Below are 20,928 nucleotides of genomic sequence, written 5' to 3'. Positions count from 1 at the left end.
CCACGAGGGACCGACGATTCCTCCCCGGCCGTTGCCCGAGCCGCAGCGCAGCACTCGGCAGCGGCGGGCACACGGAGCCTCCGGGCCCTCGGCGGCTACAAAAGGGATCCCTCCGTAGTCAGCAGTCCGACTCGCAAGCACGAGGCACGCGTGGCGAAGTAACATCTCGAGCGACCTTCGGTTCCGCTCCCCTTGACTTGTCGACGGACGCTTCCGGACGAACCTAGGGACAAAGGGAAAACAAAAGGCCCCGGTTTCGCGGGGAAGCAAACCAAAAGGCCTCTTCCCCTCGGCTGCTCCGGCCCCGGAGCTGACTGTCACGACACAAGATCAGCCAGACACCTGAGCTGCCGCTGCCTCCCAGCCCTCCCCGGCAGTTAAAAGGCTTGCGGAGAAAGCAGCAGTCGGGGGCGACGGCTGGGGATTCCGCTGCCGGCTGCCTTTTCTTGCTCTGGCCCGCTCGCAGGGGCGGGAAGAGGCTCCTGAGCCACAACACCCCCCCCCACCCCCCCACCCCCCCCCCGCGACAGCGTTACCGCAGGCCCCGAGGCAGCCTCTCTGCGGCCCGCGGGGGCCGGCAGCCCCAGCCGGCTGCCACGGCTCAGGCCAGCGGCTGGGGGAAAGACAAAGCCCCGCGCAGGGCTGCGGCGGCTGCCCGGGCAGCCCGCAGGCGGCGGCGGGTGGGCGGCGGGGCGGCGCGGGCCGACCCCTCTCCCGGGCGCCGCCGCCACGAGCGAGCACCGGGGCCGCCCTGCCTGCCGCCGCTCCTCGCCGAGGTAGCGGCGCGGCTCCGAGAGACAAAAAAAAAAAAAAAAAACAAAAAAAAACCCACCCAAAAAAGGGCAGCCCCGTGAGGAGCCCGCTGACCACCGTCCCTGCCGGGGAGACGAGAACCGGCGGCAGCCCCGCCGGTCCCGGGCCGGGCCGCCCGCCTCAGCCCGCCCGCCGCCGGCACCAGGCGCTCCCTGCCGCGGCCGAGCGCCGGGCCGCCACATCCCCCCCGACCGGGCCGCTGCCCGCCGGCCCCCGGCCGCCCTTCAGCCCGAGCGCGCCGCCGCACGTCCCGGCCCGAAAGTCTTCCGGGCTCCCGGCGAAGGCTCCGTACCTCCACGGCCGCTCCAGCGCGCCGCGCGGGCCGGGAGTGAACCCACCTTTCCCGGGCCGGATGCGCCATCTGCCCCTACGCACGAGGCCGGAAGCCCCGCCCCTAGGGGGTCAAAGCCGCTTCTGCGCATGCGCCGCCCTCGGTCGGCCAGAAAGGCTTCTGCGCATGCGCCAAACCCGGATTGCGTCATCGGCCCAGACGCAGGGGGCCGGAAGCCCCGCCCCTAAGGGTCAAAGCCGCTTCTGCGCATGCGCCGACCTTCCTTGGCCAGAAAGCCCTTCTGCGCATGCGCCAAAGCGGGATTGCGTCATCGGCCCAGACGCCCCGCCCCTAAGGGTCAAAGCCGCTTCTGCGCATGCGCCGACCTTCCTTGGCCAGAAAGCCCTTCTGCGCATGCGCCAAAGCGGGATTGCGTCATCGGCCCAGACGCACGGGGCCGGAAGCCCCGCCCCTTCGGCGTCAAGCCGCGTCTGCGCATGCGCTGCCCTTACTCCGCCTGCGAGGCCGTGCTGCCACCTGGCGAAAAAAATTGGGTACTGCAGCCCGTCTAGCTAACGAGACTGCACAGTTTATTAGAGGCATGGCATCAAGAAGGGAACTCTGCCCACGGCCCGTTCGGAAGTTGCCTGGCTTCCCATCCCGGTGGATGAAGTTCTTACAGCGAACATTCTCGATTCCACTAGTCTAGAGAAAAATAAAAAAAAAAAAAAAAAATAATAATCACTCGAGAGACCAGGCATACGCTTTTTTTTCCCCCCTTATAAAAACACTAGCAACAGTGCCTGAACGGGAAAAGGGGTCACGAAAGTTTTTATCGTAAAATGGAAGGGCACGAAAGAGAACAGAATTCGACAGACGATACGTAAACCTCTGCAGCTCTTTCCCCGTGCCTCTCGGACATCGGTTTCCAAAAACTTTCTCGGGTGAGCGTCTTTTGTCTTTGAGCAGTGCAACAGACGCTTTGCAAACAGCACAAGTCTGCTTTTGAACCATCGTTTCAGACTTTGCAATCCCTTGAGATGGGGCGCTTTGTACTTGAGAGAAACAAAACCCACTCTGAGTCTTTCCTTTAACGATACAGGCCTATTCCCCTTTCCCTTAGAGAAACAACCTACTCGCTTCTGATCTCTCGAGGAATCTTAATACTCCCAACACACTGCGCCGTCAAGATCAACAAAGCAGTTTCCTACCACGTTGCCAGCGAGCGATAGGACCGTCTCGAGACGAAGTTTCCTCGGACAAAAACCCGAGCGATCTATCTTCAAGACTCGGTCCAAACGGCTCCGTCACCGTTCCGTCGCAGTCCCCTTCGGCTCCACACCACTGCCTTGTGGGAACGCCCCCTAGAAAAAAAGAAACGCTTTCATCAGGGTAACAAGCAGAATACAGCTCTAGCCTCGAGGACGGCTGGCACGCACACGGCCTGTATCGCCGCAGTCCCCTGAGCCGCAGCTCAGCGCGCGCCGACAGCGGTGACGGAGGACGCGCTGAAGGCGAAAAGCCGAAAGCCAACCCCCCCGAAGCCCAGAACCGTGCTCAGGCACCCAGGAGTTAAGCCTAAAACCGGTTGAAAGAGCTGCCTCCTACCTGTTCCCCGGCCACCTCTCCCCCTCCGAGGCCAGCACCTTTCCTCGCGATCCCTTTTCGCAAACAAAAGACGGACGCCTGCGGCCTCAGCTCGGTACCGAAGCACCACGATGCGCTTGCCGGCGGCGTGCTCTCTCACAAGGCTGACAGCTTCTCTGCACGCAACAGCCGAGGCCCTGTGAAAGGGGAGGAAGGCAAACACCGATCACGTCTCGCCGGGGTCAGGAGGGAGTCGGGGTGCGCTGCGGTCAGAGCCCAACGCCTTCCCCAGAGGAATTACCGGGCCACAACAAGAGGCAGGAGCGATCGGCAGACAGGCAGGTAACACGCACGGCAGCGATACCCACGGCAGACTGGCAGGACGCTTCCAGCCGCTTCACCCCGCCGCTTTGTTTCGAATTTCGTTAAAAGGCAATCCGATTCTTAAGGCTCACTCTGCTTTGAGGAGCTGCTGGAGAAAGGCTAACACGTGGCATTGGCGTTACCGTCGGAATTCCGGCGTAAAAATCACGGCAAAGCCGTGCCTTGTCAAGCGGCTTCCCAAGCAGGCTCTGGAGCCTTTCCACGAGACGGGCAAAGCCGGAGTCCCGCGGGAACCCTGTGCCAGCTCCGTCAGTAGGGCCCAGCTCTCCGACAAAGCGCACCGCCGTACGGAAACGTCAAGCGGGTTTATACCTCGGGCTCCTTTACAGCCTCGGAAAACAATACTGCCCGGCCGGACGCGCTGCTTTAAGCGCCTAGCAGGCCCGGCTGCGTTACCACGAGGGACCGACGATTCCTCCCCGGCCGTTGCCCGAGCCGCAGCGCAGCACTCGGCAGCGGCGGGCACACGGAGCCTCGCGGGCCCTCGGCGGCTACAAAAGGGATCCCTCCGTAGTCAGCAGTCCGACTCGCAAGCACGAGGCACGCGTGGCGAAGTAACATCTCGAGCGACCTTCGGTTCCGCTCCCCTTGACTTGTCGACGGACGCTTCCGGACGAACCTAGGGACAAAGGGAAAACAAAAGGCCCCGGTTTCGCGGGGAAGCAAACCAAAAGGCCTCTTCCCCTCGGCTGCTCCGGCCCCGGAGCTGACTGTCACGACACAAGATCAGCCAGACACCTGAGCTGCCGCTGCCTCCCAGCCCTCCCCGGCAGTTAAAAGGCTTGCGGAGAAAGCAGCAGTCGGGGGCGACGGCTGGGGATTCCGCTGCCGGCTGCCTTTTCTTGCTCTGGCCCGCTCGCAGGGGCGGGAAGAGGCTCCTGAGCCACAACACCCCCCCCCACCCCCCCACCCCCCCCCCCGCGACAGCGTTACCGCAGGCCCCGAGGCAGCCTCTCTGCGGCCCGCGGGGGCCGGCAGCCCCAGCCGGCTGCCACGGCTCAGGCCAGCGGCTGGGGGAAAGACAAAGCCCCGCGCAGGGCTGCGGCGGCTGCCCGGGCAGCCCGCAGGCGGCGGCGGGTGGGCGGCGGGGCGGCGCGGGCCGACCCCTCTCCCGGGCGCCGCCGCCACGAGCGAGCACCGGGGCCGCCCTGCCTGCCGCCGCTCCTCGCCGAGGTAGCGGCGCGGCTCCGAGAGACAAAAAAAAAAAAAAAAACAAAAAAAAACCCACCCAAAAAAGGGCAGCCCCGTGAGGAGCCCGCTGACCACCGTCCCTGCCGGGGAGACGAGAACCGGCGGCAGCCCCGCCGGTCCCGGGCCGGGCCGCCCGCCTCAGCCCGCCCGCCGCCGGCACCAGGCGCTCCCTGCCGCGGCCGAGCGCCGGGCCGCCACATCCCCCCCGACCGGGCCGCTGCCCGCCGGCCCCCGGCCGCCCTTCAGCCCGAGCGCGCCGCCGCACGTCCCGGCCCGAAAGTCTTCCGGGCTCCCGGCGAAGGCTCCGTACCTCCACGGCCGCTCCAGCGCGCCGCGCGGGCCGGGAGTGAACCCACCTTTCCCGGGCCGGATGCGCCATCTGCCCCTACGCACGAGGCCGGAAGCCCCGCCCCTAGGGGGTCAAAGCCGCTTCTGCGCATGCGCCGCCCTCGGTCGGCCAGAAAGGCTTCTGCGCATGCGCCAAACCCGGATTGCGTCATCGGCCCAGACGCAGGGGGCCGGAAGCCCCGCCCCTAAGGGTCAAAGCCGCTTCTGCGCATGCGCCGACCTTCCTTGGCCAGAAAGCCCTTCTGCGCATGCGCCAAAGCGGGATTGCGTCATCGGCCCAGACGCCCCGCCCCTAAGGGTCAAAGCCGCTTCTGCGCATGCGCCGACCTTCCTTGGCCAGAAAGCCCTTCTGCGCATGCGCCAAAGCGGGATTGCGTCATCGGCCCAGACGCACGGGGCCGGAAGCCCCGCCCCTTCGGCGTCAAGCCGCGTCTGCGCATGCGCTGCCCTTACTCCGCCTGCGAGGCCGTGCTGCCACCTGGCGAAAAAAATTGGGTACTGCAGCCCGTCTAGCTAACGAGACTGCACAGTTTATTAGAGGCATGGCATCAAGAAGGGAACTCTGCCCACGGCCCGTTCGGAAGTTGCCTGGCTTCCCATCCCGGTGGATGAAGTTCTTACAGCGAACATTCTCGATTCCACTAGTCTAGAGAAAAATAAAAAAAAAAAAAAAAAATAATAATCACTCGAGAGACCAGGCATACGCTTTTTTTTCCCCCCTTATAAAAACACTAGCAACAGTGCCTGAACGGGAAAAGGGGTCACGAAAGCTTTTATTGTAAAATGGAAGGGCACGAAAGAGAACAGAATTCGACAGACGATACGTAAACCTCTGCAGCTCTTTCCCCGTGCCTCTCGGACATCGGTTTCCAAAAACTTTCTCGGGTGAGCGTCTTTTGTCTTTGAGCAGTGCAACAGACGCTTTGCAAACAGCACAAGTCTGCTTTTGAACCATCGTTTCAGACTTTGCAATCCCTTGAGATGGGGCGCTTTGTACTTGAGAGAAACAAAACCCACTCTGAGTCTTTCCTTTAACGATACAGGCCTATTCCCCTTTCCCTTAGAGAAACAACCTACTCGCTTCTGATCTCTCGAGGAATCTTAATACTCCCAACACACTGCGCCGTCAAGATCAACAAAGCAGTTTCCTACCACGTTGCCAGCGAGCGATAGGACCGTCTCGAGACGAAGTTTCCTCGGACAAAAACCCGAGCGATCTATCTTCAAGACTCGGTCCAAACGGCTCCGTCACCGTTCCGTCGCAGTCCCCTTCGGCTCCACACCACTGCCTTGTGGGAACGCCCCCTAGAAAAAAAGAAACGCTTTCATCAGGGTAACAAGCAGAATACAGCTCTAGCCTTGAGGACGGCTGGCACGCACACGGCCTGTATCGCCGCAGTCCCCTGAGCCGCAGCTCAGCGCGCGCCGACAGCGGTGACGGAGGACGCGCTGAAGGCGAAAAGCCGAAAGCCAACCCCCCCGAAGCCCAGAACCGTGCTCAGGCACCCAGGAGTTAAGCCTAAAACCGGTTGAAAGAGCTGCCTCCTACCTGTTCCCCGGCCACCTCTCCCCCTCCGAGGCCAGCACCTTTCCTCGCGATCCCTTTTCGCAAACAAAAGACGGACGCCTGCGGCCTCAGCTCGGTACCGAAGCACCACGATGCGCTTGCCGGCGGCGTGCTCTCTCACAAGGCTGACAGCTTCTCTGCACGCAACAGCCGAGGCCCTGTGAAAGGGGAGGAAGGCAAACACCGATCACGTCTCGCCGGGGTCAGGAGGGAGTCGGGGTGCGCTGCGGTCAGAGCCCAACGCCTTCCCCAGAGGAATTACCGGGCCACAACAAGAGGCAGGAGCGATCGGCAGACAGGCAGGTAACACGCACGGCAGCGATACCCACGGCAGACTGGCAGGACGCTTCCAGCCGCTTCACCCCGCCGCTTTGTTTCGAATTTCGTTAAAAGGCAATCCGATTCTTAAGGCTCACTCTGCTTTGAGGAGCTGCTGGAGAAAGGCTAACACGTGGCATTGGCGTTACCGTCGGAATTCCGGCGTAAAAATCACGGCAAAGCCGTGCCTTGTCAAGCGGCTTCCCAAGCAGGCTCTGGAGCCTTTCCACGAGACGGGCAAAGCCGGAGTCCCGCGGGAACCCTGTGCCAGCTCCGTCAGTAGGGCCCAGCTCTCCGACAAAGCGCACCGCCGTACGGAAACGTCAAGCGGGTTTATACCTCGGGCTCCTTTACAGCCTCGGAAAACAATACTGCCCGGCCGGACGCGCTGCTTTAAGCGCCTAGCAGGCCCGGCTGCGTTACCACGAGGGACCGACGATTCCTCCCCGGCCGTTGCCCGAGCCGCAGCGCAGCACTCGGCAGCGGCGGGCACACGGAGCCTCGCGGGCCCTCGGCGGCTACAAAAGGGATCCCTCCGTAGTCAGCAGTCCGACTCGCAAGCACGAGGCACGCGTGGCGAAGTAACATCTCGAGCGACCTTCGGTTCCGCTCCCCTTGACTTGTCGACGGACGCTTCCGGACGAACCTAGGGACAAAGGGAAAACAAAAGGCCCCGGTTTCGCGGGGAAGCAAACCAAAAGGCCTCTTCCCCTCGGCTGCTCCGGCCCCGGAGCTGACTGTCACGACACAAGATCAGCCAGACACCTGAGCTGCCGCTGCCTCCCAGCCCTCCCCGGCAGTTAAAAGGCTTGCGGAGAAAGCAGCAGTCGGGGGCGACGGCTGGGGATTCCGCTGCCGGCTGCCTTTTCTTGCTCTGGCCCGCTCGCAGGGGCGGGAAGAGGCTCCTGAGCCACAACACCCCCCCCCACCCCCCCCACCCCCCCCCCCGCGACAGCGTTACCGCAGGCCCCGAGGCAGCCTCTCTGCGGCCCGCGGGGGCCGGCAGCCCCAGCCGGCTGCCACGGCTCAGGCCAGCGGCTGGGGGAAAGACAAAGCCCCGCGCAGGGCTGCGGCGGCTGCCCGGGCAGCCCGCAGGCGGCGGCGGGTGGGCGGCGGGGCGGCGCGGGCCGACCCCTCTCCCGGGCGCCGCCGCCACGAGCGAGCACCGGGGCCGCCCTGCCTGCCGCCGCTCCTCGCCGAGGTAGCGGCGCGGCTCCGAGAGACAAAAAAAAAAAAAAAAACAAAAAAAAACCCACCCAAAAAAGGGCAGCCCCGTGAGGAGCCCGCTGACCACCGTCCCTGCCGGGGAGACGAGAACCGGCGGCAGCCCCGCCGGTCCCGGGCCGGGCCGCCCGCCTCAGCCCGCCCGCCGCCGGCACCAGGCGCTCCCTGCCGCGGCCGAGCGCCGGGCCGCCACATCCCCCCCGACCGGGCCGCTGCCCGCCGGCCCCCGGCCGCCCTTCAGCCCGAGCGCGCCGCCGCACGTCCCGGCCCGAAAGTCTTCCGGGCTCCCGGCGAAGGCTCCGTACCTCCACGGCCGCTCCAGCGCGCCGCGCGGGCCGGGAGTGAACCCACCTTTCCCGGGCCGGATGCGCCATCTGCCCCTACGCACGAGGCCGGAAGCCCCGCCCCTAGGGGGTCAAAGCCGCTTCTGCGCATGCGCCGCCCTCGGTCGGCCAGAAAGGCTTCTGCGCATGCGCCAAACCCGGATTGCGTCATCGGCCCAGACGCAGGGGGCCGGAAGCCCCGCCCCTAAGGGTCAAAGCCGCTTCTGCGCATGCGCCGACCTTCCTTGGCCAGAAAGCCCTTCTGCGCATGCGCCAAAGCGGGATTGCGTCATCGGCCCAGACGCCCCGCCCCTAAGGGTCAAAGCCGCTTCTGCGCATGCGCCGACCTTCCTTGGCCAGAAAGCCCTTCTGCGCATGCGCCAAAGCGGGATTGCGTCATCGGCCCAGACGCACGGGGCCGGAAGCCCCGCCCCTTCGGCGTCAAGCCGCGTCTGCGCATGCGCTGCCCTTACTCCGCCTGCGAGGCCGTGCTGCCACCTGGCGAAAAAAATTGGGTACTGCAGCCCGTCTAGCTAACGAGACTGCACAGTTTATTAGAGGCATGGCATCAAGAAGGGAACTCTGCCCACGGCCCGTTCGGAAGTTGCCTGGCTTCCCATCCCGGTGGATGAAGTTCTTACAGCGAACATTCTCGATTCCACTAGTCTAGAGAAAAATAAAAAAAAAAAAAAAAAATAATAATCACTCGAGAGACCAGGCATACGCTTTTTTTTCCCCCCTTATAAAAACACTAGCAACAGTGCCTGAACGGGAAAAGGGGTCACGAAAGCTTTTATTGTAAAATGGAAGGGCACGAAAGAGAACAGAATTCGACAGACGATACGTAAACCTCTGCAGCTCTTTCCCCGTGCCTCTCGGACATCGGTTTCCAAAAACTTTCTCGGGTGAGCGTCTTTTGTCTTTGAGCAGTGCAACAGACGCTTTGCAAACAGCACAAGTCTGCTTTTGAACCATCGTTTCAGACTTTGCAATCCCTTGAGATGGGGCGCTTTGTACTTGAGAGAAACAAAACCCACTCTGAGTCTTTCCTTTAACGATACAGGCCTATTCCCCTTTCCCTTAGAGAAACAACCTACTCGCTTCTGATCTCTCGAGGAATCTTAATACTCCCAACACACTGCGCCGTCAAGATCAACAAAGCAGTTTCCTACCACGTTGCCAGCGAGCGATAGGACCGTCTCGAGACGAAGTTTCCTCGGACAAAAACCCGAGCGATCTATCTTCAAGACTCGGTCCAAACGGCTCCGTCACCGTTCCGTCGCAGTCCCCTTCGGCTCCACACCACTGCCTTGTGGGAACGCCCCCTAGAAAAAAAGAAACGCTTTCATCAGGGTAACAAGCAGAATACAGCTCTAGCCTTGAGGACGGCTGGCACGCACACGGCCTGTATCGCCGCAGTCCCCTGAGCCGCAGCTCAGCGCGCGCCGACAGCGGTGACGGAGGACGCGCTGAAGGCGAAAAGCCGAAAGCCAACCCCCCCGAAGCCCAGAACCGTGCTCAGGCACCCAGGAGTTAAGCCTAAAACCGGTTGAAAGAGCTGCCTCCTACCTGTTCCCCGGCCACCTCTCCCCCTCCGAGGCCAGCACCTTTCCTCGCGATCCCTTTTCGCAAACAAAAGACGGACGCCTGCGGCCTCAGCTCGGTACCGAAGCACCACGATGCGCTTGCCGGCGGCGTGCTCTCTCACAAGGCTGACAGCTTCTCTGCACGCAACAGCCGAGGCCCTGTGAAAGGGGAGGAAGGCAAACACCGATCACGTCTCGCCGGGGTCAGGAGGGAGTCGGGGTGCGCTGCGGTCAGAGCCCAACGCCTTCCCCAGAGGAATTACCGGGCCACAACAAGAGGCAGGAGCGATCGGCAGACAGGCAGGTAACACGCACGGCAGCGATACCCACGGCAGACTGGCAGGACGCTTCCAGCCGCTTCACCCCGCCGCTTTGTTTCGAATTTCGTTAAAAGGCAATCCGATTCTTAAGGCTCACTCTGCTTTGAGGAGCTGCTGGAGAAAGGCTAACACGTGGCATTGGCGTTACCGTCGGAATTCCGGCGTAAAAATCACGGCAAAGCCGTGCCTTGTCAAGCGGCTTCCCAAGCAGGCTCTGGAGCCTTTCCACGAGACGGGCAAAGCCGGAGTCCCGCGGGAACCCTGTGCCAGCTCCGTCAGTAGGGCCCAGCTCTCCGACAAAGCGCACCGCCGTACGGAAACGTCAAGCGGGTTTATACCTCGGGCTCCTTTACAGCCTCGGAAAACAATACTGCCCGGCCGGACGCGCTGCTTTAAGCGCCTAGCAGGCCCGGCTGCGTTACCACGAGGGACCGACGATTCCTCCCCGGCCGTTGCCCGAGCCGCAGCGCAGCACTCGGCAGCGGCGGGCACACGGAGCCTCGCGGGCCCTCGGCGGCTACAAAAGGGATCCCTCCGTAGTCAGCAGTCCGACTCGCAAGCACGAGGCACGCGTGGCGAAGTAACATCTCGAGCGACCTTCGGTTCCGCTCCCCTTGACTTGTCGACGGACGCTTCCGGACGAACCTAGGGACAAAGGGAAAACAAAAGGCCCCGGTTTCGCGGGGAAGCAAACCAAAAGGCCTCTTCCCCTCGGCTGCTCCGGCCCCGGAGCTGACTGTCACGACACAAGATCAGCCAGACACCTGAGCTGCCGCTGCCTCCCAGCCCTCCCCGGCAGTTAAAAGGCTTGCGGAGAAAGCAGCAGTCGGGGGCGACGGCTGGGGATTCCGCTGCCGGCTGCCTTTTCTTGCTCTGGCCCGCTCGCAGGGGCGGGAAGAGGCTCCTGAGCCACAACACCCCCCCCACCCCCCCACCCCCCCCCCCGCGACAGCGTTACCGCAGGCCCCGAGGCAGCCTCTCTGCGGCCCGCGGGGGCCGGCAGCCCCAGCCGGCTGCCACGGCTCAGGCCAGCGGCTGGGGGAAAGACAAAGCCCCGCGCAGGGCTGCGGCGGCTGCCCGGGCAGCCCGCAGGCGGCGGCGGGTGGGCGGCGGGGCGGCGCGGGCCGACCCCTCTCCCGGGCGCCGCCGCCACGAGCGAGCACCGGGGCCGCCCTGCCTGCCGCCGCTCCTCGCCGAGGTAGCGGCGCGGCTCCGAGAGACAAAAAAAAAAAAAAAAACAAAAAAAAACCCACCCAAAAAAGGGCAGCCCCGTGAGGAGCCCGCTGACCACCGTCCCTGCCGGGGAGACGAGAACCGGCGGCAGCCCCGCCGGTCCCGGGCCGGGCCGCCCGCCTCAGCCCGCCCGCCGCCGGCACCAGGCGCTCCCTGCCGCGGCCGAGCGCCGGGCCGCCACATCCCCCCCGACCGGGCCGCTGCCCGCCGGCCCCCGGCCGCCCTTCAGCCCGAGCGCGCCGCCGCACGTCCCGGCCCGAAAGTCTTCCGGGCTCCCGGCGAAGGCTCCGTACCTCCACGGCCGCTCCAGCGCGCCGCGCGGGCCGGGAGTGAACCCACCTTTCCCGGGCCGGATGCGCCATCTGCCCCTACGCACGAGGCCGGAAGCCCCGCCCCTAGGGGGTCAAAGCCGCTTCTGCGCATGCGCCGCCCTCGGTCGGCCAGAAAGGCTTCTGCGCATGCGCCAAACCCGGATTGCGTCATCGGCCCAGACGCAGGGGGCCGGAAGCCCCGCCCCTAAGGGTCAAAGCCGCTTCTGCGCATGCGCCGACCTTCCTTGGCCAGAAAGCCCTTCTGCGCATGCGCCAAAGCGGGATTGCGTCATCGGCCCAGACGCCCCGCCCCTAAGGGTCAAAGCCGCTTCTGCGCATGCGCCGACCTTCCTTGGCCAGAAAGCCCTTCTGCGCATGCGCCAAAGCGGGATTGCGTCATCGGCCCAGACGCACGGGGCCGGAAGCCCCGCCCCTTCGGCGTCAAGCCGCGTCTGCGCATGCGCTGCCCTTACTCCGCCTGCGAGGCCGTGCTGCCACCTGGCGAAAAAAATTGGGTACTGCAGCCCGTCTAGCTAACGAGACTGCACAGTTTATTAGAGGCATGGCATCAAGAAGGGAACTCTGCCCACGGCCCGTTCGGAAGTTGCCTGGCTTCCCATCCCGGTGGATGAAGTTCTTACAGCGAACATTCTCGATTCCACTAGTCTAGAGAAAAAGAAAAAAAAAATAAAAAATAATAATCACTCGAGAGACCAGGCATACGCTTTTTTTTCCCCCCTTATAAAAACACTAGCAACAGTGCCTGAACGGGAAAAGGGGTCACGAAAGCTTTTATTGTAAAATGGAAGGGCACGAAAGAGAACAGAATTCGACAGACGATACGTAAACCTCTGCAGCTCTTTCCCCGTGCCTATCGGACATCGGTTTCCAAAAACTTTCTCGGGTGAGCGTCTTTTGTCTTTGAGCAGTGCAACAGACGCTTTGCAAACAGCACAAGTCTGCTTTTGAACCATCGTTTCAGACTTTGCAATCCCTTGAGATGGGGCGCTTTGTACTTGAGAGAAACAAAACCCACTCTGAGTCTTTCCTTTAACGATACAGGCCTATTCCCCTTTCCCTTAGAGAAACAACCTACTCGCTTCTGATCTCTCGAGGAATCTTAATACTCCCAACACACTGCGCCGTCAAGATCAACAAAGCAGTTTCCTACCACGTTGCCAGCGAGCGATAGGACCGTCTCGAGACGAAGTTTCCTCGGACAAAAACCCGAGCGATCTATCTTCAAGACTCGGTCCAAACGGCTCCGTCACCGTTCCGTCGCAGTCCCCTTCGGCTCCACACCACTGCCTTGTGGGAACGCCCCCTAGAAAAAAAGAAACGCTTTCATCAGGGTAACAAGCAGAATACAGCTCTAGCCTTGAGGACGGCTGGCACGCACACGGCCTGTATCGCCGCAGTCCCCTGAGCCGCAGCTCAGCGCGCGCCGACAGCGGTGACGGAGGACGCGCTGAAGGCGAAAAGCCGAAAGCCAACCCCCCCGAAGCCCAGAACCGTGCTCAGGCACCCAGGAGTTAAGCCTAAAACCGGTTGAAAGAGCTGCCTCCTACCTGTTCCCCGGCCACCTCTCCCCCTCCGAGGCCAGCACCTTTCCTCGCGATCCCTTTTCGCAAACAAAAGACGGACGCCTGCGGCCTCAGCTCGGTACCGAAGCACCACGATGCGCTTGCCGGCGGCGTGCTCTCTCACAAGGCTGACAGCTTCTCTGCACGCAACAGCCGAGGCCCTGTGAAAGGGGAGGAAGGCAAACACCGATCACGTCTCGCCGGGGTCAGGAGGGAGTCGGGGTGCGCTGCGGTCAGAGCCCAACGCCTTCCCCAGAGGAATTACCGGGCCACAACAAGAGGCAGGAGCGATCGGCAGACAGGCAGGTAACACGCACGGCAGCGATACCCACGGCAGACTGGCAGGACGCTTCCAGCCGCTTCACCCCGCCGCTTTGTTTCGAATTTCGTTAAAAGGCAATCCGATTCTTAAGGCTCACTCTGCTTTGAGGAGCTGCTGGAGAAAGGCTAACACGTGGCATTGGCGTTACCGTCGGAATTCCGGCGTAAAAATCACGGCAAAGCCGTGCCTTGTCAAGCGGCTTCCCAAGCAGGCTCTGGAGCCTTTCCACGAGACGGGCAAAGCCGGAGTCCCGCGGGAACCCTGTGCCAGCTCCGTCAGTAGGGCCCAGCTCTCCGACAAAGCGCACCGCCGTACGGAAACGTCAAGCGGGTTTATACCTCGGGCTCCTTTACAGCCTCGGAAAACAATACTGCCCGGCCGGACGCGCTGCTTTAAGCGCCTAGCAGGCCCGGCTGCGTTACCACGAGGGACCGACGATTCCTCCCCGGCCGTTGCCCGAGCCGCAGCGCAGCACTCGGCAGCGGCGGGCACACGGAGCCTCGCGGGCCCTCGGCGGCTACAAAAGGGATCCCTCCGTAGTCAGCAGTCCGACTCGCAAGCACGAGGCACGCGTGGCGAAGTAACATCTCGAGCGACCTTCGGTTCCGCTCCCCTTGACTTGTCGACGGACGCTTCCGGACGAACCTAGGGACAAAGGGAAAACAAAAGGCCCCGGTTTCGCGGGGAAGCAAACCAAAAGGCCTCTTCCCCTCGGCTGCTCCGGCCCCGGAGCTGACTGTCACGACACAAGATCAGCCAGACACCTGAGCTGCCGCTGCCTCCCAGCCCTCCCCGGCAGTTAAAAGGCTTGCGGAGAAAGCAGCAGTCGGGGGCGACGGCTGGGGATTCCGCTGCCGGCTGCCTTTTCTTGCTCTGGCCCGCTCGCAGGGGCGGGAAGAGGCTCCTGAGCCACAACACCCCCCCCACCCCCCCACCCCCCCCCCCGCGACAGCGTTACCGCAGGCCCCGAGGCAGCCTCTCTGCGGCCCGCGGGGGCCGGCAGCCCCAGCCGGCTGCCACGGCTCAGGCCAGCGGCTGGGGGAAAGACAAAGCCCCGCGCAGGGCTGCGGCGGCTGCCCGGGCAGCCCGCAGGCGGCGGCGGGTGGGCGGCGGGGCGGCGCGGGCCGACCCCTCTCCCGGGCGCCGCCGCCACGAGCGAGCACCGGGGCCGCCCTGCCTGCCGCCGCTCCTCGCCGAGGTAGCGGCGCGGCTCCGAGAGACAAAAAAAAAAAAAAAAAACAAAAAAAAACCCACCCAAAAAAGGGCAGCCCCGTGAGGAGCCCGCTGACCACCGTCCCTGCCGGGGAGACGAGAACCGGCGGCAGCCCCGCCGGTCCCGGGCCGGGCCGCCCGCCTCAGCCCGCCCGCCGCCGGCACCAGGCGCTCCCTGCCGCGGCCGAGCGCCGGGCCGCCACATCCCCCCCGACCGGGCCGCTGCCCGCCGGCCCCCGGCCGCCCTTCAGCCCGAGCGCGCCGCCGCACGTCCCGGCCCGAAAGTCTTCCGGGCTCCCGGCGAAGGCTCCGTACCTCCACGGCCGCTCCAGCGCGCCGCGCGGGCCGGGAGTGAACCCACCTTTCCCGGGCCGGATGCGCCATCTGCCCCTACGCACGAGGCCGGAAGCCCCGCCCCTAGGGGGTCAAAGCCGCTTCTGCGCATGCGCCGCCCTCGGTCGGCCAGAAAGGCTTCTGCGCATGCGCCAAACCCGGATTGCGTCATCGGCCCAGACGCAGGGGGCCGGAAGCCCCGCCCCTAAGGGTCAAAGCCGCTTCTGCGCATGCGCCGACCTTCCTTGGCCAGAAAGCCCTTCTGCGCATGCGCCAAAGCGGGATTGCGTCATCGGCCCAGACGCCCCGCCCCTAAGGGTCAAAGCCGCTTCTGCGCATGCGCCGACCTTCCTTGGCCAGAAAGCCCTTCTGCGCATGCGCCAAAGCGGGATTGCGTCATCGGCCCAGACGCACGGGGCCGGAAGCCCCGCCCCTTCGGCGTCAAGCCGCGTCTGCGCATGCGCTGCCCTTACTCCGCCGGGGGGGGCGCGGTGCTGCCGCCTGGCGAAAAAAATTGGGTACTGCAGCCCGTCTAGCTAACGGACTGCACAGTTTATTATATAGGCACGGCATCAAGAGGGGAACTCTGCCCACGGCCCGTTAGGAAGTTGCCTGGCGTCCCATCTCGGTGGATGAAGTTCTGGCAGCGAACATTCTCGATTCCACTAGTCTAGCGAAAAAGAAAAAAAAAAAAAAAAAAAAAAAAAAATCACTCGAGAGACCAGGCTTACGCTTTTTTTTCCCCCCCTTATAAAAACACTAGCAACAGTGCCTGAACGGGAAAAGGGGTCACGAAAGTTTTTATCGTAAAATGGAAGGGCACGAAAGAGAACAGAATTCGACAGACGATACGTAAACCTCTGCAGCTCTTTCCCCGTGCCTATCGGACATCGGTTTCCAAAAACTTTCTCGGGTGAGCGTCTTTTGTCTTTGAGCAGTGCAACAGACGCTTTGCAAACAGCACAAGTCTGCTTTTGAACCATCGTTTCAGACTTTGCAATCCCTCGAGATGGGGCGCTTTGTACTTGAGAGAAACAAAACCCACTCTGAGTCTTTCCTTTAACGATACAGGCCTATTCCCCTTTCCCTTAGAGAAACAACCTACTCGCTTCTGCTCTCTCGAGGAATCTTAATACTCCCAACACACTGCGCCGTCAAGATCAACAAAGCAGTTTCCTACCACGTTGCCAGCGAGCGATAGGACCGTCTCGAGACGAAGTTTCCTCGGACAAAAACCCGAGCGATCTATCTTCAAGACTCGGTCCAAACGGCTCCGTCACCGTTCCGTCGCAGTCCCCTTCGGCTCCACACCACTGCCTTGTGGGAACGCCCCCTAGAAAAAAAGAAACGCTTTCATCAGGGTAACAAGCAGAATACAGCTCTAGCCTCGAGGACGGCTGGCACGCACACGGCCTGTATCGCCGCAGTCCCCTGAGCCGCAGCTCAGCGCGCGCCGACAGCGGTGACGGAGGACGCGCTGAAGGCGAAAAGCCGAAAGCCAACCCCCCGAAGCCCAGAACCGTGCTCAGGCACCCAGGAGTTAAGCCTAAAACCGGTTGAAAGAGCTGCCTCCTACCTGTTCCCCCGCCACCTCTCCCCCTCCGAGGCCAGCACCTTTCCTCGCGATCCCTTTTCGCAAACAAAAGACGGACGCCTGCGGCCTCAGCTCGGTACCGAAGCACCACGCTGCGCTTGCCGGCGGCGTGCTCTCTCACGAGGCTGACAGCTTCTCTGCACGCAACAGCCGAGGCCCTGTGAAAGGGGAGGAAGGCAAACACCCATCACGTCTCGCCGGGGTCAGGAGGGAGTCGGGGTGCGCTGCGGTCAGAGCCCAACGCCTTCCCCAGAGGAATTACCGGGCCACCACAAGAGGCAGGAGCGATCGGCAGACAGGCAGGTAACACGCACGGCAGCGATACCCACGGCAGACTGGCAGGACGCTTCCAGCCGCTTCACCCCGCCGCTTTGTTTCGAATTTCGTTAAAAGGCAATCCGATTCTTAAGGCTCACTCTGCTTTGAGGAGCTGCTGGAGAAAGGCTAACACGTGGCATTGGCGTTACCGTCGGAATTCCGGCGTAAAAATCACGGCAAAGCCGTGCCTTGTCAAGCGGCTTCCCAAGCAGGCTCTGGAGCCTTTCCACGAGACGGGCAAAGCCGGAGTCCCGCGGGAACCCTGTGCCAGCTCCGTCAGTAGGGCCCAGCTCTCCGACAAAGCGCACCGCCGTACGGAAACGTCAAGCGGGTTTATACCTCGGGCTCCTTTACAGCCTCGGAAAACAATACTGCCCGGCCGGACGCGCGGCTCTAAGCGCCTAGCAGGCCCGGCTGCGTTACCACGAGGGACCGACAATTCCTCCCCGGCCGTTGCCCGAGCCGCAGCGCAGCACTCGGCAGCGGCGGGCACACGGAGCCTCGCGGGCCCTCGGCGGCTACAAAAGGGATCCCTCCGTAGTCAGCAGTCCGACTCGCAAGCACGAGGCACGCGTGGCGAAGTAACATCTCGAGCGACCTTCGGTTCCGCTCCCCTTGACTTGTCGACGGACGCTTCCGGACGAACCTAGGGACAAAGGGAAAACAAAAGACCCCCGGTTTCGCGGGGAAGCAAACCAAAAGGCCTCTTCCCCTCGGCTGCTCCGGCCCCGGAGCTGACTGTCACGACACAAGATCAGCCAGACACCTGAGCTGCCGCTGCCTCCCAGCCCTCCCCGGCAGTTAAAAGGCTTGCGGAGAAAGCAGCAGTCGGGGGCGACGGCTGGGGATTCCGCTGCCGGCTGCCTTTTCTTGCTCTGGCCCGCTCGCAGGGGCGGGAAGAGGCTCCTGAGCCACACACACCCCCCCCACCCCCCCACCCCCCCCCCGCCGCAGCGTTACCGCAGGCCCCGAGGCAGCCTCTCTGCGGCCCGCGGGGGCCGGCAGCCCCAGCCGGCTGCCACGGCTCAGGCCAGCGGCTGGGGGAAAGACAAAGCCCCGCGCAGGGCTGCGGCGGCTGCCCGGGCAGCCCGCAGGCGGCGGCGGGTGGGCGGCGGGGCGGCGCGGGCCGACCCCTCTCCCGGGCGCCGCCGCCACGAGCGAGCACCGGGGCCGCCCCGCCGCCGCTCCTCGCCGAGGTAGCGGCGCGGCTCCGAGAGAAAAAAAAAAAAAAACAAACAAAAAAACCCAAACAAACAAAAAACCACCCACCCAGAAAAGGGCAGCCCCGTGAGGAGCCCGCTGACCACCGTCCCTGCCGGGGAGACGAGAACCGGCGGCAGCCCCGCCGGTCCCGGGCCGGGCCGCCCGCCTGCCTCAGCCCGCCCGCCGCCGGCACCAGGCGCTCCCTGCCGCGGCCGAGCGCCGGGCCGCCACATCCCCCCCCCGACCGGGCCGCTGCCCGCCGGCCCCCGGCCGCCCTTCAGCCCGAGCGCGCCGCCGCACGTCCCGGCCCGAAAGTCTTCCGGGCTCCCGGCGAAGGCTCCGTACCTCCACGGCCGCTCCAGCGCGCCGCGCGGGCCGGGAGCGAACCCGCCTTTCCCGGGCCGGATGCGCCATCTGCCCCTACGCACGAGGCCGGAAGCCCCGCCCCTAGGGGGGGGGGGGGTCAAAGCCGCTTCTGCGCATGCGCCGCCCTCGGTCGGCCAGAAAGGCTTCTGCGCATGCGCCAAAGCGGGATTGCGTCATCTGCCCGTACGCCCGAGGCCGGAAGCCCCGCCCCTTCGGCGTCAAGCCGCGTCTGCGCATGCGCTGCCCTTACTCCGCCGGGGGGGGGCGCGGTGCTGCCGCCTGGCGAAAAAAATTGGGTACTGCAGCCCGTCTAGCTAACGGACTGCACACTTTATTATATAGGCACGGCATCAAGAGGGGAACTCTGCCCACGGCCCGTTAGGAAGGTGCCTGGCGTCCCATCTCGGTGGATGAAGTTCTGGCAGCGAACATTCTCGATTCCACTAGTCTAGCGAAAAAGAAAAAAAAAAAAAAAAAAAAAAAAAAAAAAAATCACTCGAGAGACCAGGCTTACGCTTTTTTTTCCCCCCTTATAAAAACACTAGCAACAGTGCCTGAACGGGAAAAGGGGTCACGAAAGTTTTTATCGTAAAATGGAAGGGCACGAAAGAGAACAGAATTCGACAGACGATACGTAAACCTCTGCAGCTCTTTCCCCGTGCCTCTCGGACATCGGTTTCCAAAAACTTTCTCGGGTGAGCGTCTTTTGTCTTTGAGCAGTGCAACAGACGCTTTGCAAACAGCACAAGTCTGCTTTTGAACCATCGTTTCAGACTTTGCAATCCCTTGAGATGGGGCGCTTTGTACTTGAGAGAAACAAAACCCACTCTGAGTCTTTCCTTTAACGATACAGGCCTATTCCCCTTTCCCTTAGAGAAACAACCTACTCGCTTCTGATCTCTCGAGGAATCTTAATACTCCCAACACACTGCGCCGTCAAGATCAACAAAGCAGTTTCCTACCACGTTGCCAGCGAGCGATAGGACCGTCTCGAGACGAAGTTTCCTCGGACAAAAACCCGAGCGATCTATCTTCAAGACTCGGTCCAAACGGCTCCGTCACCGTTCCATCGCAGTCCCCTTCGGCTCCACACCACTGCCTTGTGGGAACGCCCCCTAGAAAAAAAGAAACGCTTTCATCAGGGTAACAAGCAGAATACAGCTCTAGCCTCGAGGACGGCTGGCACGCACACGGCCTGTATCGCCGCAGTCCCCTGAGCCGCAGCTCAGCGCGCGCCGACAGCGGTGACGGAGGACGCGCTGAAGGCGAAAAGCCGAAAGCCAACCCCCCGAAGCCCAGAACCGTGCTCAGGCACCCAGGAGTTAAGCCTAAAACCGGTTGAAAGAGCTGCCTCCTACCTGTTCCCCCGCCACCTCTCCCCCTCCGAGGCCAGCAACCTTTCCTCGCGATCCCTTTTCGCAAACAAAAGACGGACGCCTGCGGCCTCAGCTCGGTACCGAAGCACCACGATGCGCTTGCCGGCGGCGTGCTCTCTCACAAGGCTGACCAGCTTCTCTGCACGCAACAGCCGAGGCCCTGTGAAAGGGGAGGAAGGCAAACACCGATCACGTCTCGCCGGGGTCAGGAGGGAGTCGGGGTGCGCTGCGGTCAGAGCCCAACGCCTTCCCCAGAGGAATTACCGGGCCACAACAAGAGGCAGGAGCGATCGGCAGACAGGCAGGTAACACGCACGGCAGCGATACCCACGGCAGACTGGCAGGACGCTTCCAGCCGCTTCACCCCGCCGCTTTGTTTCGAATTTCGTTAAAAGGCAATCCGATTCTTAAGGCTCACTCTGCTTTGAGGAGCTGCTGGAGAAAGGCTAACACGTGGCATTGGCGTTACCGTCGGAATTCCGGCGTAAAAATCACGGCAAAGCCGTGCCTTGTCAAGCGGCTTCCCAAGCAGGCTCTGGAGCCTTTCCACGAGACGGGCAAAGCCGGAGTCCCGCGGGAACCCTGTGCCAGCTCCGTCAGTAGGGCCCAGCTCTCCGACAAAGCGCACCGCCGTACGGAAACGTCAAGCGGGTTTATACCTCGGGCTCCTTTACAGCCTCGGAAAACAATACTGCCCGGCCGGACGCGCTGCTCTAAGCGCCTAGCAGGCCCGGCTGCGTTACCACGAGGGACCGACAATTCCTCCCCGGCCGTTGCCCGAGCCGCAGCGCAGCACTCGGCAGCGGCGGGCACACGGAGCCTCGCGGGCCCTCGGCGGCTACAAAAGGGATCCCTCCGTAGTCAGCAGTCCGACTCGCAAGCACGAGGCACGCGTGGCGAAGTAACATCTCGAGCGACCTTCGGTTCCGCTCCCCTTGACTTGTCGACGGACGCTTCCGGACGAACCTAGGGACAAAGGGAAAACAAAAGGCCCCGGTTTCGCGGGGAAGCAAACCAAAAGGCCTCTTCCCCTCGGCTGCTCCGGCCCCGGAGCTGACTGTCACGACACAAGATCAGCCAGACACCTGAGCTGCCGCTGCCTCCCAGCCCTCCCCGGCAGTTAAAAGGCTTGCGGAGAAAGCAGC

General features: G+C 63.1%; 1 protein-coding gene across 1 annotated transcript in view; it reads right to left on the bottom strand.

The window, feature by feature from the left end:
• The window catches only part of CACNA1S (calcium voltage-gated channel subunit alpha1 S), a 147,558-nt gene extending 130,870 nt beyond the window's left edge, over positions 1–16,688 (bottom strand). The window contains exon 1 of the mRNA XM_055728109.1: positions 16,503–16,688. The gene's annotated coding sequence lies outside the window, so the exon portion shown is untranslated. The remainder of the gene's footprint in view (positions 1–16,502) is intronic.
• Between the last annotated feature and the right edge of the window lie 4,240 nt (positions 16,689–20,928).

This window comes from Falco cherrug, chromosome 16 (genome assembly GCF_023634085.1).
Source record: "Falco cherrug isolate bFalChe1 chromosome 16, bFalChe1.pri, whole genome shotgun sequence".
NCBI lineage: Eukaryota > Metazoa > Chordata > Aves > Falconiformes > Falconidae > Falco > Falco cherrug.
Note: the sequence above shows the minus strand (reverse complement) of the source record. Positions and strands in the feature narration are given on the sequence as shown.